General features: G+C 44.7%; 1 protein-coding gene across 2 annotated transcripts in view; it reads right to left on the reverse strand.

Annotated features, from left to right (window-relative positions):
• Positions 1-13,566, reverse strand: part of Hydin (HYDIN, axonemal central pair apparatus protein) — a 332,133-nt gene extending 318,567 nt beyond the window's left edge. For both annotated transcript variants that reach the window (XM_005345678.3, XM_026777026.1), the window contains exon 1: positions 13,522-13,566. The gene's annotated coding sequence lies outside the window, so the exon portion shown is untranslated. The remainder of the gene's footprint in view (positions 1-13,521) is intronic.
• Between the last annotated feature and the right edge of the window lie 3,009 nt (positions 13,567-16,575).

Consider the following 16,575-nt stretch of genomic DNA (forward strand, 5'->3'; position numbering starts at 1 on the left):
TGTGTGTGAGAGAGAGAGAGAGAGAGAGAGAGAGAGAGAGAGAGAGAGAGAGAAGGCAGCAGCCAATGCCTGTGGTCTTTCCTCAGTTACTGTCCATCTTGTTTTTGAAGACAGGGTTTTCAATTCCTACTTTACACCATACATGTAACTTTGGGTAGAACAAAACTCTAAAGGGGAAAGGCCACACAGGAGCTCTTTGGAAGGTGAGCTGGAAGGTGGGCAGGAGGGCTCCATTAAGGAGAGGGTCCCTTGGACACAAGCAGCATTGCCACAAAAGAAAGTTTAAGTAGCTTTATGGCTTTTGATTTGGAATTGCTGTTTATATCACATCAAAAGAGTTTACATAAAACATGGGAAGTCACACTCCCTCAAACAGGTGTTTGCAACACACAACCTCAGGTCTAGAATACTTACAGAGTTCCTATAAAACAGCATTTAAGGTATGTCCGATAGAAAAAAAAAAGAAAGAAAAGGCCAATCTGAATGGCCAATAAATACATAAAACATGGTCAACTTCAATCACCAGAAAAACACAACTAAAATGAAAATATGCCACTATATATCTTCCAGGTCAGCAAAATTTGAGTCTGATGATTTAAAAGCAATCAGAAAACTGCAACCAAAACCACAAGGCAGCATGTATCCACAAAATGGGCAAAATTTGAGTATGATAATTGTGAGCACTGACCCCTGTGCTGAAAAGTACTAAATACTATGGGGCTGTACCTGAATGGAACCATGTCCAAAAACTAGTATTTTATTACCTAGTAAAATTAAGGATACCTATATCTGACCTATGACCCAGAAATTTTGCCCTGGTCCACAGTCTTGAGTAAGGCTGGCGTGTGCATGCTGCAGACGATGAAGAAATCTGCCCACGGCAGCTCTTTCTGATTAGTGACGTATTGGGAACCCCCTGCACCTTCATGGTAATACATGGAGCGCAGTGCTGGGCTCCTGTGACACCTTCATCCACAGAGGTGATGCAGCTCGTCAACACATGCAGGGATTTTACACCAAGTTAAGAAAAAGGAATCAACCACAAATACACACACACACACACACACACACACACACACACACACACACACACACACGGCGATTCGGTTTACATGATGCCCAAATGGAGGGAAAATGGAATCCTGTTTTCAGGAATGCATACAAAAAAGTAAACTATAAAAGCAATCAACAATAACAGTCTCCTGAGTCAGGAGAGCAATGATCTCTGAGGTGAGGGAAGGAGAAGAAAACATTTCCTGAATACCTGATCGGAGAGGCAGCTGTGACTGTGGTGACAGTGGTGATTGTGGTGGCTGTGGGGGCTGTGGTGGCCGTGGTGCTGTGGTGGTGTGGATGAGCATGGCCTCCACAGGCTCATTCATCTGATAATTGGTCCCTAGTCAGTGGAACTGTTTGGGAAGGATGAGAAGGTGTGGCCATGATGGAGGAGGTGTGTCATTGGGGCACGTTTGGAGGTTTTCAAGACTGTGTTATTCCCACCAGCTAGCTCTCTCTGCCTTGTCCTGCTGAGAAGTGACCTTCCAGCTGCCTGCCATCATGTCTTCACTCTGTCATCATGGGCTCTAATCGTCTGAAACTGAAACTGTAAACCCAAGTATATTTTTTTTTCTTCTTTTTTGTTGTTTTGTTTCTCTATGTAACAGTCCTAGCTATCCCGGAACTAGTTCTTGTAGACCCAGACCCAGGCTGGCCTCAGACTCACAGAGATCTGCTTGCCTCTGCCTCCCAAGTGCTGGGATTAAAGGTGTGCGCCACCACCGCCCGGCTTTTGTAAATATTTTCTTTGGTAAGCTGCTTCAATCATGGTGTTTTATCACAGCAATAAAAAGGTAGCTAATGCAGTGGTCAAGAGCACTTGCTGCTCTTCCAGAGGCCCTGGGATTGGTTCTTACAACCCACAACAGGCAGCTTACAACCACCTGCAACCGCAGCTCCAGGAAAACAATGCCTCCAGGGCACTGCATGCACAGGGTGCACATAAAATATCTAAATTAATTTTTAAAAACGTATTTGTGGGATAGCATTAATTTAATCTTGGCCCAGGTGAAGGCTGCACCTCTAGGCCCTTCATGATCACTCTCAAGTTACACATGTACGTGTATATCTACATACATATGTCTGGACGTGTGTGTATGCTTCATATGCTTACATGGATGTTGAATTTCACAACTGAAATTCCAAAGAGAATTCATTCTAACAATTAAGCCTTTCTCAAAACTTAGAACACATCCTTAAAATTATGTAACTTAACTTGTCCTAAGGTGGCCTTCCTTCAAGAGTCCCCATTCCTAGCCCAGATGGTGATTCGTGAGGTCTGTGATAGGTCTCTGGTGGAACTACTTCAAAGAGGTATGCTGGCTGGGGAGGACTGGAGTTCCGATCCTGTGAGCAGGTAAGGTGTGTTCCCCAAGAGCACACGGGGACAGAACCGCACAAGCTCAAAGCTGCCCCATGGGGGGGGGGGAGGTTAAATGATGCAATGGATAACTAACTCTCCAGTGAAATGATACTTGATAGCCATGAAGGGATTAGCGCTGACTGTTGTTCATTTGATCTCCTCTCCAGTATTCTGCATTTGACCCTTCAATTCATCTACTATATCACAAGAATAACATACAAGTTCTTAGAAATGATGTGGAACTGGTTGGGACACACAAACTGACCCCATTTTAAGTCTATGATGCCCCCAAGTTGTCATCAAACAAGCTCACAACTTCATGTACACCCACCTATGTGCCACTCTCCGAAGGGAGACTCCATAACAATGTAAACTGATCTCCTTTGTTCCTGACTAATAACTACTGGCCTATCCTACTGTTCTGGATTCATTTCCCTACCCGAATGGAAATCCCGCCACCCACATTTGAATTTCACCTCAGATCAAAACAAAACGAAACTCTGTGGCTGGTGACCTCTGGAGAACCTGGACAAATTTAAAGATTCCTTGTTAAAGGTCAGCATCCTTTGCCGCAAATACAGTTCCTATGCAGATGAGAAGCTGAACCTGCCCCATGGTGCTGAGCATAATCAGCCAGCTGCACCCACATAATAAAGTGCAGATGGTTAATTGCACCAGCAAATGACGGCTTCCTCGTGGGCACAAAAGCCCGCACCTAAAAGCATCGATGGCATACTCGGGTGTATTTATGCCCAGGCTAACAGAACACATTTCCCAAATCTCAGCTGTGAATAGACCTTGGCAGGCTCCAACCGCACGGCTTTGGGGTTCGCACTGCTAAGGTCGAGTTCAAGGGAGGAGCCAACGGCCACAGGGCAGCATCTCAACTGCTGAAATACTTCTGGATGGTGAGGAATCTTTTCTGAAAAATCCCCTCTCTTATTGTGTAGGATTCAATAAATAAAGTGAGAATTTCATCCCACGCTCCTGAGCTGTAGTCTTACCACTGCAGACTCAGTCAACAGAGTCAATCTGTCATGGACCAAAATCTCGAAAACCATGGGTCAAAACAAAACAAAACCCAACTTTCTTCATTTTAAGATAATTTCTGCCAGGCATTTGTTATAGAAATGAAAAAAAGTAACGCACCATGAAATGAAAATTTCTTTTTTCTTCTTTTAAGCAAAACCACATCCGTATTAGTTTCTTGGTAAGAGAAACAGGATGGATTTTCCCACACCCCTGAGAACTTTTGTGTGCCAGCCAAGCTCCAGAGTTCAGACACTTGCACGCGACGGCTGTAAGACATTCTTCCAAAGATCCCGTTTAAAAATCTATTAATCCACGCATGGCAGGAATAAGATTTGCGGAGAAAGCAGGGAGGGGTAAGTCATGTCTATTTGGAAGCCCTCTGCCAGCTGCAAAGCTCTAGCCTTTGTGAGGGGTCAAGATGTCAGGGCTCAGGGCAGAACAGTAATCTTGCGCCTGTGATGGCTCTCCTCAAGAAGCCCCGGGCGATGGGATTCTATTCGGTATAATTGTATGTTAGGAGGAGGAAGGAGTGGTTTGCACTGGTTTTAATTATCAAGGCCACACTAGCTTTTTCAGAACCATCTGTTTAATTGTGATTACAAACAGCAATGTAAAAACACAAGCGATTAACCAACACCAAGTTCCCTGCCACCAACGGCTTTACCGTAACAAGCCGCATTGTGGAAGAGCGTGGCATCCCTTCTCTCTCTGCAATATTTCGTGATTTAGCAATTGACAGCCTACGATTTATTACAGAACCTCATTCTGAAAGAGCTCAAATAATTAATTAGTGTTCTTCGATTACATCCTCTGGTTATTCCTTTTTATTAAAGCTGGAGTCCTCGAGAGTAAAGGGGATTGTATGAGAATTGAAGCAGGTCAGAGTCTTTTCCACTTCACGCCAAACCCTGGCGGCTTCCCGCGAGATAAATCACCTCTAGCGAACTCCCAGGCACATTCCAGGGCGCTGTGAGACTTGTCTGTCGCACTCATGAACTCCAGCTTCTGCTGTCCTGGTATGGGCTCCCATGCCTGTCCTGTTGCCATTTTAGAAGCGTTCTCAGGCATGAATAAAAACAGCTTAACCTTGAAATTTAATTAGAGATTCATCTGTGCCACTGCAGTAAATTTGAGTGATTTGTTTATTGATAATGATGATAATAATAATAATAATAATGGCACTGAACATGGAATCAGGTAAAGTTGCCCGATTTTGGGTTATGATGTGGGAGTGTCATATATCAATCTGTTGATTTCATTGGTTAAGCAATAAAGAAACTGCTTGGCCCTCATAGGTTAAAACATAGGTGGGTGGAGTAAACAGAACAAAATGCTGGGAGGAAGAGGAAGTGAGCTCAGAGACGCCATGCTCCTCTCTCCCGGGCAGATGCACGCGATGAAGCTCCAACCCAGGATGGACGTAGGCTAGAATCTCCCTGGTAAGCCACCTCGTGGGCTACACAGATTATAAGAAATGGGCTAGTCCAGGTGCGAGAGTTAGCCGAGAAGAGGCTAGATAGAGATGGGGCAAGCAGTGTTTAAATGAATACAGTTTGTGTGTTGTTATTTCGGGCATAAGCTAGTCATGTGGGAGGCCGGGGTGCTGGGGACGCAGCCCCACCACTCCTATTACAACAGGGTTAGGATGCCAGGCTAAGTGAATAAAAACCAGACGCAGACACAATCCGATCACCACCCTGCCTTCCACCAGGACACTTTAGATAGCTTATTAAAACCATTTTCAAAGAACAATATTGGGGCTTATGAACTGCCAGTGAAGTTGTGAGAGACTGCTTTACTTTATTCCCCTCTCATAGATTACATCCTACCCGAAGTCTCTCCGTCTCCTCTCTGAGTCCCTTCCCCCAGAGAGACCTCTTCTGCCTTTTCACACAGAGTTTTCCTACACTCGGCACAGTGGACTTTGGATAATTGATCTAACATGAAGACCACTACATTAACAGCATCATACAGTTCCCCACATGCTTTTTAATCAAGGGCAGAACACTTTAAAGTTCACTTTCCTCCTTCACTACCTCAAGGAATAAATATAGACCTTAAAAAAAATCAGAAGCCTAAAGGCACTTAAATCCTCCATGAAATGAAAAACCTGTGTGGTTTTTCAAATTAAAGCGGGGGCATCGTGCACTAGATCAATCCCTCACTTATCCTCCTCTATGCAGCCCAAAATCCTCCCAGCCACGAGCCCACGATTATTTCTGCCTCATTCCAAGCCCCATCCTTGCTTGTGTAGAGCCAGATGCTAAGTGCTTCTGTGGTATTAATGAGGAAGCAATCTCAGGGTCATTTGAGAGGAAGAGTTTGCTCCTAGGACAGGGCTAGCTATCATTTCTTCACTGTTAATGGTGGTGACATGGTTAATGGGAGGGTTATGATTCACCACATTCAAAGACAGATGAAGCAGTGACCTTTAACCTCTGCAGTTCAAATCCCAGTGGGAATCCAACAAAGAAGGCTATGGACACTAACTCCCTTAATGACGCCTGTGGAGCTAGAATCCACATACCCAGAGTAAAGACTCACTAAGCAATCCCAAATGTGGACCAATTAAACCATCCCTTCCAAAGCCAACCAGCTCTGTGGGTTGCTTTCAAGCTTGAGGAGAGTTTTCACATTCTGAGTGCTTGAAGAAACAGCCTCAAAACTGTGCCGTGTGCCCACGACCCTCACACACTGTTCAGTGACAGACACTGAATGGACCGGTCTCACGCAGCCAGAGATACTGTTGCAATTCCCTCAAACAAACCACTTCACATCAGCTGTTAGGACGCTGAACACCTTCCAGGCACTATGGCTTGAAGAGCTTTGCAGACAGGCCCTTGGGTTCACAACAGGAGATGTAGCAGAGATGAGAGTACGCCCACCTTACACAAACAGAAAGCAGCTCTCTGTCAAAATGGGCACGGTCTTCAGTTGGCGCTTGCAAAACCTTCATTTTTCCAGCTTTGCCGTCCATGAAAATGGTCGATACACCTAAACATGCGATTGGCTCCCATGCTAGCTATAGTTGCAGATGTCCTTAATCCCTGTACTTGGGAGGCAGAGGTACATGAATCTCTGTGAATTTGGGGTCAGCCTGGTCTACACAGTGAGTTCCAGGCCAGTCAGAGCTACAAAGAGAGACCCTGTCTCAAAAAACAAAACAAAGAAACAAACAAAAGTAACTTACAAAGATGCTCTCAAAAAATAATAAATACATAAATTAATAAATTTGGTTATTTCTAGGGACTGGGCTTGAGAACTGGAGAGGAAGAAAAAAGTCTTTCATGTTTGTGTTTCTATGGTATTTTTCACAAAGCATTTACGTTATTGTGCTAAAATACAAAAGTAATGCTAAGTATTATGTGCACATGTATAAAAATGGCATGTAATTCCTTTAAGACTTAACTTAAAAAGTAAATCAGTGGAGGTTGGAGAGTTGACTCATGTTTAAGAGCACTGGCTGCTTTTCCTGAGGACCTGGGTTCAATTCCCAACAACCACATGACAGCTTCCAACCATCTGTAACTCCAGTTCCAAGGCATCCAACACCCTCCCCTGGTATCTCTGAGCATTAGACAGGCACATGGCGCACAGACATGCATGCAGAAACACACCCACTCACACACACAAAATAAATCTTTAAAAAATAAATTGTTTTTTTTCGAAGATGGCCTGGCTAATTGAGGGAAGCCAGAATCCCCACATTCATGGGGTACAGGCAGGTTAGACCCACAGTTCGAGGCCAGTCTCAGTACACAGTTAGTTCTAGGATGGTCAGGGCTCCTTGTCTCAAGCAGAAACAAAGCAAAACCATTTTGAACGTCCCCAAAGTATCAAAGAGCTAAACGCCCACAGGGAGTTAAACAGGCCAACATGTAAGGAAAGCCCTATGGTTGAGGAGAGCTGAGCAGACAGCTGTGATGTCATCTGTAAGACAAGGGGACACTGCATTCTGCTTGTGACTGAAGGACGAATCCCATTCAAAGTGTGCAGAGAGGAGACTCTGCCTTTGAGGTAGATCAGAACAGAGTAAACCTGCTCTATCTGACCATCCACAGTGGAACACAGATGAAGTCTCAGTGGCACGGACAAGAGAAGAGAGGTTGAAAGAAGAAATAAATTGTGCCTGGGACCCTGGCATCACCAGCTAGCTCTCCAATTCATGAGCATTCCAAACTATATCACCTATGAGCTCCCAAGTCTCCAGGTTCGATTTCTACTTTACAGAGAGTCCAGACAGTTTGCTTCTCCAAAAGCCAAGTGCAGACAAAGGCAAACCCTCCAGAGGCCTGCGTTTCAGCCACCAAAGCAGTCCCCATGCACACTGTTCCGAAAAGGCAAGCAGCTGGCAGTCGACATGAACAAACATGGCTAAGAGTGAAAACACCCTGGAAAGAACCAGCAGAAACTCCGCACAGAAAGGGAATCCAGCAGATTAAAAGGAAACAAACCCTAATGAAAACTGAAGGCACCAAAGTACGAGTCAAACTCCTAATTATCACAAGAGCACATTTGGTTGTATTCAGCAGACAGGCTTATACTCCTTTCCATAATTAAACAAAAATCAGACAAACTAAGAAAACACCCCAAGGGCTGGAGAGCTGAGTCAGCAGTGAAGATGTCTGTTGATTTCAGAGGACTGGGGTTCGGTTCCAAGCACCGGCATTAAGTGGATTATACAACCACCTGTAACTCCAACTCCAGGGGCCGTGGCCCCTGCTCTGGCCTCTGAGGACACACACACATTATCAGGATATTTTCTTTATTTGGCTGAACAACTCTCTGGATGCAGTCCACGCTGCCCAGGAGCTTTGGTTTCTGCCTGAATCTCCCAAGTGCTGGGCTCTCAGGTTTGTGCCCCACAGACAGCCTGAGGACGCCTATTCCTAAAGATAGTGAGCGCTACAGAACCAGTAATATAGAACAGGGACTCTTTAAACATCTTTCCTTGGCAAACCCTTTTCACCTGGGAAATTTTCACACAACCATAGGTGTGTGGGTACATAAACCCGCAATACACTGATCATCATAAAGAAATTCATTTTATAATAACTCCTTGATATGCATATAGTTTTACCACTTATTAAAGATGCAAGCAAATGTACATGGCTCTAAGATGGACTTTTTGAAATTTCATACAGAGAAAACATGGCTGGTGTTTGGCATGCAGGAGAGAGCCTCTGCACTGTTGTTCAGGGTTGATTGATAGTTTCATTTTATAGTAGCCAATGCTAAGAAAGACCCTGTGCATAAAAATGTAGCATAAAGTAGATTTAGGGCCATTCCATAAATTGTTGGAAATTCTGTCTAAATTGCAGGCTGAAATTCAGTTATTAAAGCACAGAGTCCTGTGCTCCGGTGGAAGACCCCACAGCTGTGCTCGAGTGGGGGACCCCACAGCTGTGCCCCAGTGGGGGACCCCAAGGCTGTGCCCCAGTGGGGGATTCCATGCTGTCCTTGAGTGGAGGACCCCATGCTTATGCTCCAGTGGGAACCCTGGGAATCCCATGCCCATGCATTTATGGGCAGCACTAGCTGGACCTAGAGGGTTATCAAAAAGAAAAAAAATTGAAGTTGGGAAAGCAGAATGTTAAGAGGAATATGGGAAGCTGTGGGGAAATGGCATAGATATGATCATATTTCAGTATACATGTGTATGAAATTCTCTTTTAATGATAAAAGTAAAAGAATGATCCTTAAGAGATGTGTAGGTGGCAGCGAAATGACCTAGCAAAGTGCCACTAACATTCTGGAAAGGCAAAGAAAGGAGATGAGACAGGCGTAGTATCTGAAAATTAGTGGCCGAGTTCCCCAAATGAATGTGAGCCATCACCCCAAGGATGGGATACCATCAAAAGAACTGTGAAAAACACGTGTGATAAAGAAAGTGAGCAAGCAACGAAAACGGGAGGAGCTCCAATAAGCTCCAGCGGCTCCAAGGAGGGTGCATCTGGTTAGACCCCAGAGGAACTGCAAACCAGAGGACCACACGTTAGCATCGGTCCACTGAAGGAGCCCTAAAGCTGTACTGAATGTGGCTGCTGGTGCGAGGACTAAGGCACAAGAAGGACAGAAAGCGTGGAAGATGCTAAGTATGAAGGCAGGTCTAGGGCAGAAAAGACAGTTCAGTCTAGGCAGGAGAGATGGCTCAGTGCCCTAGAGCACTGGCTGCTCTTCCAGAGGACCCGGGTCTATAGCAACGTTGAGTGTAAAGATGTCTCATGATGATTTGGTTTTGTTCTTGTTTTATGAGACAGAGTTTCTCTGTGTAGCCCTAGCTGTCCTGGAACTCGCTCTGTAGACCAGAGTGACCAGAGTGAACCACACAGAGATCCTCCTGCCTCTACCTCCTGAGTGCTGAGATTAAAGGCGTGAACCGCCTGGGCTTTTTGCTCTGTTTTGTTGTTCCTGTTGGTTTTTGAGGGGGGGGGATTCTCATGATGATTTTAAAGTTCATGAAAAGCTGGGCGGTTGTGGCACACGCCTTTAATCCCAGCACTCGGGAGGCAGAGGCAGGCGGATCTCTGTGAGTTCAAGACCAGCCTGGTCTACAAGAGCTAGTTCCAGGACAGGCTCCAAAACCACAGAGAAACCCTGTCTCAAAAAACAAAACAAAAAAAAAAAGTTCATGAAATATGGCTATGCATTTGGAGACACTTGCTTTATGACAGTGACAACCCTGAACAGCACTGGAGGCTCCAGACGCTGCACGAACTGAGCATCTGAGTACCACTGCAATGGACCAAAATTCTCCTGCTATTCTACACCATTATGAAAATATTTTTTAAAAATTTAATATATCCCCAAATCTACTAAAACTAATATCATGAGTTAACAAAGTTTCAAGCACAAAGTTGACAAACAGCAATGAAAAATGGAAACTATCAAATTACCATGAAGATCCAGGGAGATGGCTCAGTGGGTAAAGGAGCTGGCCACCAAGTCTGATGGCTGGATTTAGATCCCCAGGACCCATGGGGTGGAAGAGAACTGACTTCTGATACACACACACACACACACACACACACACACAGAGAGAGAGAGAAAGAGAGAGAGAGAGAGAGAGAGAGAGAATAAGTGAAAATGTAAATGAAAGTTAAAATCAATATCATAAATATACAGATAATAAAATATGAATTAAAGCTGTATGTTTAAACTACAAAACATTATGAGTGAGCTAACGAGGTCCTACACAGAAGGAGATCCACTTTGTTAGAGCACTCAATATCTCCAAGACGTTAGTTCTTCCTGACCTATTTGAGACAGCATCCACCATTAAGTTGTGGAAACTTCCAGGGACCAGCATTAAAGAGCTTCTCCATGCTTAGTCATGGCCTCTATCTAGCTAGAACAAAAGAATTCTGCCAGCTGGTTGGTGACATGTTGGCCAATCAAAGTCCCATTGGGACTTCTAACAAACATCAAGAGTGGAATCCAGAAGTTGATGAAAAAAACAAAGAAGCCAGAAAAGCCAGGTCAATTTTGAAAAATAACTCAAGTTACCTGATTTCAAAAGTCACTGTAAATTTACAAATACATGCAACTCTATAAAAATATATAATCTAGACAAATTCTGAACCAAAGTGAAGGGCTTATTCGGCCGCCAGGCTACACTTCATCATCAAGGACGCAGGACTGGAACCGAAGACGGCACTGGGGAGGAGCGCAGCTTACTGCTCGCTGGCTTGCTCCACCGGCCTTCTTCCTTTCTTTATATTTATTTATTTATTTATTTATTTATTTATTTATTTATCTGTTTCTTTTTCAAAACAGGGTTTCTCTGTGTAGCCCTGGCTGTCCTGGAACTAGCTCTGTAGACCAGGCTGGTCTCAAACTCAGAGATTCACCTACTTCTGCCTCCTGAGGGCTGGGATTAAAGGCGTGTGCCACCACTGCCCAGTACAACTAGCTTTCTTTACAGCTCAGACCTGCCCACAGTGGGCTGGTCCCGCCTACATTGGTCAGTAATTAAGAAAATGCCCAATAGGCCAATTTGATCAAGACAATTCTTCAGTTGAGGTTCCCTCTTCCCAGATAAAGGTTTGTGTCAAGTTCACAGATGAATCTAACTATGATCAACATACTGGGAGGAAATATTAATTTTATCTCAACGAAGCATACAATGTATTAATATCTGGAGTATGTACAGTACCCCCAGTACTCTAGTTTCTTGTCTGGTACTTTGACAATTACCATGACCAAAGACAACCTGCAGGAAAGAAAGCTCTCTTTTGGTTTACAGGCGACAGTCCATCAGACAGATACCTGAAGCAGGCTCCATAAAGGAGCACTGCTTGCTGGCTCTCTTGCAGGCTCATGCCTAGCTAGCTTTCTTACACATCCCAGGGCCATCTGGCAGGCAATGGTTCAGCCCACAGGGGGCTGGGCTCTTCTATATCAGTTAATAACCAAGATGATTCACCACAGCCATGCACACAAGCACACAAACAAGACTCCCATCTCAGGCAAGTCTAGCGGAGCTGACAGTTAAAGCTACACAGGATATCTAGACATCTATACAAAAAGGACATCCACATTTTAAAAGACAGGCAATCCAGGTTAGGGCAGCTGTCATTAATGAACGGTCACAAACTGCTTGATCTGACTTGTAGTCAGGGAGATAAAAATAAGGTGATCACTACTCTCCTCCCATCAGAAAGATAGACAGAAGTCTTAAATAAAGAATAATCATGTCAAGTATTGATCAGTATTCAGGGCAAGCTACACAGATAGGGATGGTGAAGACCACGTGGCTCATACTTAGATGTATCAGAAAACAAAAAAGGTAACTTTTAACATGGTTGGGATTTTCTTTGCAGGTCTATTAACAGGTGGGCCTGTGCCATAAAGCAAAGATGAACAGACCTGACTGTGCTGGTGAGCACAGTGCAGGAACAGCCATGCAGACTGTGGAAGTCACAGGGGTCTGAAAGAATGACAGAAAAAGCCGACACCAACCCCTACTCCCCGAACCCAATCCCACCCCAAGCAAAGGGTGAGCCCCATGAGGACAATGCTCAAGCCCTCAATGCTCTCCTGGAATTAACTGCTGTGAACTAGAGAACCCTAAAATGCAAAAGAACAAGAAAGCAGGGGGTGGGCCCACATACCCTCCACTGGTTTTTTTACCGCAAATGAAAAAACTATTAATAAATTTTATAGCATTTTCTTCAGGAGTTCCACATTTAAACTTTTTTTGGTGTCTCTTTGGCTTGGGTTGCTCTTGAGTTATCCTGCATGAGTTTGGCCCTTTTTTGTTTTGTTTTTTTAAACTGTTTTCAACTTTGACCTTAGTTAAAGTCTGGTTCTAACACAGTAACCCTTGAATACACTTGTGTACGCTCGTTTAGAATGGAGATCTTGTTTTTAACAATCTTCCTGAAAAGCAAGTTAGTCGTAGCCATGAAGTGGTGCTTCGTGCTCCGAAATGAAAAAGAAACAACCAACAGGGGCGAGGATGGAGAAACTCAAGCATACACAGAGCCCAGAGCTCTGAGGTCGCGCAGGCATAAACAGGGCCAGTCCCTAGCAGCAAACTTGGGGCACTTTCTGAGCCAGAAGCGCGAACATGAAAAGGTGGTCACCCGCCGCAGCCCCGTCACAGGACCGCACAAGTAAAACAAGCTTGTGTATTTTTCCTCCCTCTCGCTTTTTCTTCTTCTTCCTCCTCCCCTCCCCACGCGCCCTCTCTCTCTTTTAATTGACCACGCATTTGATCTTCGGGGTCATTTTGAGAAGGTGGGCAAAACTGAAGGAGTGCCAAGGACCTGCCATCCATTTTCCTATGGAGGAAAGCCTGGAAGGGATTTACCCAAGGCTGAAGTCGGAAGCGAGGTTACCCCCTTTCAGGAGCTTCCAGGCGGGAATCCCAAGAAGGGAAAGCAAAGATCCCGTAACTTTAACAAGGTGAACACTAGGACCAAGGACAGGCAGGGGGAAAACTCAACAGTCCCCATAATTCTACTCTTTCACCCCAAGACTATTGAGAGGTCCAGTGGCCTCTGCGCACCCGGAATCCCTCGTCAATCCCACACCCCACTTCCCGCCGAGACTGGGTCTAAACTCACAGTCTTGGCACCTCCTGCAGTCCGCTTTTTCAGGCGCCGCCGCCGCGTCCATCTTGTTGCGATCTGTTGCCACAGCAACGACTGAGTGGCGCACACACTAGCAAGAGAAGCAATGATTGGAAAAGGCGGGCGCCCCTAGCAACCGCCAGGTAACGAAGCAATACATTTTATTTACCGTTTCTTGGGACACAGACTTCACGCCCATCTCAACGCTATTCTTAGTCAGACCTTTCTCGGGTTTTCAAAGCCAGTTCTCACATGATATCCTTGAACTCCTGCCTCTTCATGATACATTAGATCCCCATTTCCAGAGTATTTTATCCTGTGGTCCTTTGACCTCCTCTAGAGGTCCAGGAATGTCCTCCAGTTATGTGCTGAAGGAGTCAAAAGCCCATATCATCCCGAAAGAGTCATTTCCAGATGGATCAGCCCGTTTTCCCTTTCTGAGACAGAAAACAAAGTGATGTTCTACCCAGAGTTTATTTACATTTATTTAACTTGACCCTTAAGACACCTCCCAACTATTTTAACTAGTGATCTTCCATCACTTGTTCAATTAAAAAAATCATATCTAATGATCAATGATTATTGGTCAAATATTAGTTATCAAGGGAATATTCCAGGCACTGAAAGATTGTAACTGCCAAGGAGGCTTCACCAGTTTACTTCACTAGGAGTTTCTGGTAAACACAAGGTCACAGATAGTACTGTGGTCAAATTACGGAGAATGGTGATCACGGTGGTCGCTGGACAGGGTGATCAGGGATGGCTTTCTTGAGGAGACAGCACAGGAGCTGGAGCATGGGAAGATAAAAATGGTAGCGAGGTCAAGGGGGAAGCAAGACGTGACAGAAACAGGACATTAAGGGCAGACTTGAGTGTGTGTTAGTCCAGAAAAGGAGAGTCAGCGAGGCCGCAACAGAGAGGGCAGGAAGGACGGTGATAAGATGTAAAGAGATGGTTCTTTGCAGAACTGCCCCCCCTCAAGGGTGCTCCTGTCCCCTGTCACATCCTATCACGTCACCCTGCTTATTTCCTCCGCAGACCTTGTTAGCATCTTTTCCCCTGTGGGCTCCATCAGCACAGATTGTGTTACTTGTATCCCAGCACCTAGAATTGTAACTGGTCCAAGACCAACACCAAAGAAATACCTGTTGGCTTCAAGAAGCTTCAGGACACAATACCAGGACTCAGGGGCTGACTGCGGGAATGTGGGAGAGAATAAGAGAAATATCTCTACCTTCAGGAGTTTGAAGGCCTGTGAAAGAAATGAATTACAAACTATATTGGTAAATTCATTGTGTGCAGAATTGGATGATTTAGACTCTTAGTGCTGTTCTACAGCTTTCTGGTAGATTCTTTATTCTTTCAATTACATTTGAATTCAGGGTCATAAGTATAGAATACCTACTGTGTATCGACACTGAGAAAAGCCGTCAAGTCCGACATCCACTCTGCCTGTGGAGATGTCCACCACAGCTTACATTCATAGCCCAATAGCTCCTGTGGTCCTGAGTTCTCGATATGTATCTGGTCCCAACTGGAAGGTGGACTAGAAGTAAATTAGGGTCATAAAGACTTTGAGCAAAAGAAGAACGAAAAACCCCTTGGTATCTTCAAGGTTATTGGCTGAAGGAGTTCCCACAACACTTTGCTAATTTAAAAAATATTGACTTCACATTGAAATGACAATGTTTTAGATATACTAGGTTGGATATACTGCTATTTAAACTAATTTTACTTGTGAAAAATTACATTGATTTAATATGGATTTTAGATGTTAAAATACATATACAATTGACCTTAAATGTGCATTTGAACACAGTGCCTCTCCTCTAGGAAGTTCATGCCAGATGAATACACAAATGAGCTCTCAATTTGATGTTAAAATAGTCATTTGGGGTTGGCACATGGAATAGCAAATTTCAAATCGAGGAATTAGACCAGTATTTTACAAAGAAAACAAGGCAGACATCTTCCCCAAGCTTATCACATATACTGCACATGCACAAGGCCAGAAGGGGACCACTGGGGAAGATTCCCTCAGACAGGGTTGAGACCTGACATCCTTGAAAACTCCAGACAAACCAACGGGGCTTTGAGGAGACCCTGAGGCAGACGTAAACCATGGTGCCTGCAGGAGTTTAAACTATGCAAGGGTATAGTAGGCTTGGCTCTGGGCACCGCTGTCAACTCTGAAGGGCAAGAGGTGAACCCTTGAGTTGCCCCAAGCTGAGCAGAGAAAGACCTGCTAAGTTGGAAACAACCTTCCCTCTCCCCCGCCTTACCTCATCCCTCCCACTCCCTCTTCATTTTATGTGAGCATTCCGCGGTACAAGACATGGGCTACTTCAGAAACTGTACCCGGTCCATTTAAGTCCTTTCTAGGAGGAGACCTTAATGGGACAAGAAGACCTCAGCAAAGGGGAGCTGAATGAAACAGCCCCCCAAACCAGCACCAATCTTGTGCTTCCAGAGAGTGTTTGGCTAGGAGAACTCGTGAGTGGCATTAGGTACCCTTAAAACCAGGCTCAGGGAGGAAGTTCCCCCTTCTCCCCTTCCACCCTCTGCTAGGAGAGGATGCAATACTCTTCATCTCCAAACAGTACATGTTGGTAGCAGAGATCTCCCAGAACAATGCATCTTCCGGAACTGTGAAGAAAAAAACAAATTAATTGTGTGTACAGTCTGTTGTTTATAAATTCTCTGGCCTTGGGAATTTTGTCAGAGAAGCACAAATATTAAGTCATTTTGAAGGCAATGTCAAGTCCTCAGGAGCTGCAAAGAACCAGCCAGTCAAGAGGCCTATCTGACCTCATTTCTTATTGGTTTCCTACTTATGGGGTATGCTCCCTGAAGAACTCTCAAGAATTGATGCATCCCTTAACCACAGAAGTGTCAGACAAGAAACAACTTTCTTACTGTCCCCTCCTTCCTTTCATGCTCCAATTCAAGAAGGGCCAGAAAACAGTTTTCCAGCTGTGAGCACAGACTGAGACATCAGTGAGCAGAGAGAGAGAGAGAGAGAGAGAGAGAGAGAGAGAGAGAGAGAGA

This window comes from Microtus ochrogaster, chromosome 4, assembly GCF_000317375.1.
Source record: "Microtus ochrogaster isolate Prairie Vole_2 chromosome 4, MicOch1.0, whole genome shotgun sequence".
Taxonomy (NCBI): domain Eukaryota; kingdom Metazoa; phylum Chordata; class Mammalia; order Rodentia; family Cricetidae; genus Microtus; species Microtus ochrogaster.